Source organism: Sorex araneus, chromosome 1 (assembly GCF_027595985.1).
Source record: "Sorex araneus isolate mSorAra2 chromosome 1, mSorAra2.pri, whole genome shotgun sequence".
NCBI lineage: Eukaryota > Metazoa > Chordata > Mammalia > Eulipotyphla > Soricidae > Sorex > Sorex araneus.
Genome location: NC_073302.1, coordinates 116,089,083 through 116,090,062, shown reverse-complemented (window position 1 = coordinate 116,090,062; position 980 = coordinate 116,089,083). Strand labels below are relative to the sequence as shown.

The 980-nt window shown below is 42.7% G+C and overlaps 1 non-coding gene across 1 annotated transcript; it reads left to right on the top strand.

The window, feature by feature from the left end:
- The first annotated feature begins 222 nt into the window (after window positions 1–222).
- Window positions 223–387, top strand: LOC129400979 (U1 spliceosomal RNA). The gene has a single exon (XR_008628021.1). It is a non-coding gene; the product is annotated as a U1 spliceosomal RNA (small nuclear RNA).
- Window positions 388–980: the final 593 nt, after the last annotated feature.

Sequence of the window (980 nt, the reverse complement as noted above, 5' to 3'; positions counted from 1 at the left end):
TGGACTGGAGCGATAACACAGCAGGTAGGGTGGTTGCCTTGCATGCAGCCAACCCTCTCGGAGAGCCTAGCAAGCTACCAAGAGTATCTCACCCGCATGGCAGAGCCTGGCAAGCTACCCGTGCCATATTCAATATGCCAAAAACAGTGACAACAAGTTTCACAATGGAGACATTGCTGGTGCTCGCTCGAGCAAATTGATGAACAATGGGAGGACAGTGATATACTTAGCCGACAGGGAAGAGACCATGATTACAAAGATCAATTTCCCAGGGCAAGGCTTATCCACTGCACCCAGGATGTACTGACTCCTGTGATTTCCCCCCAAAATGGGAAATTCAACTGCAGAATTTGTGGTAATGAGGGGCTGCACTCAAGCTCTCCCCTGAAAAAAAATAAATAAAAATAAATAAAAATTAAAATAAAGTTCTGAGTAACCCCAGATAGATGAGTCACAGAGAGTGAATATTCTTAAGTATTGTCCCGTGGGCTAGTAAGGAATTACAGCAGTATGGTGTCACAGGAGACAAGTGTTGATATGGTAAAGAGAAAAAAAATGATCAACTCTGTGCCATAAATAAATCTCACAAGATGAAAAAGGTTTTCATACCTTTTAGAATTGGCATGCTGGGGCTGGAGAGATAGCACAGCGGGTAGTGTGTTTGCCTTGCACACAGCCAACCCCTGTTCGATTCCCAGCATCCCATATGGTCCCCTGAGCACCGCCAGGGGAAATTCCTGAGTGCAGAGCCAGGAGTGACCTCTGTGCAATGCCAGGTGTGACCCAAAAAGCAAAAAAAAAAAAAAAAAGAAAGAAAGAAAGAAAGAAAGAAAGAAAGAAAGAAAGAAAGAAAGAAAGAAAGAAAGAAAGAAAGAAAGAAAGAAAGAAAGAAAGAAAGAAAGAAAGAATTGGCATGCATGCAATTTACAGTTGACCTTGAAAAGAGCTTTTGTAGTAAAGGCTGGAGAACATGCTGTTAA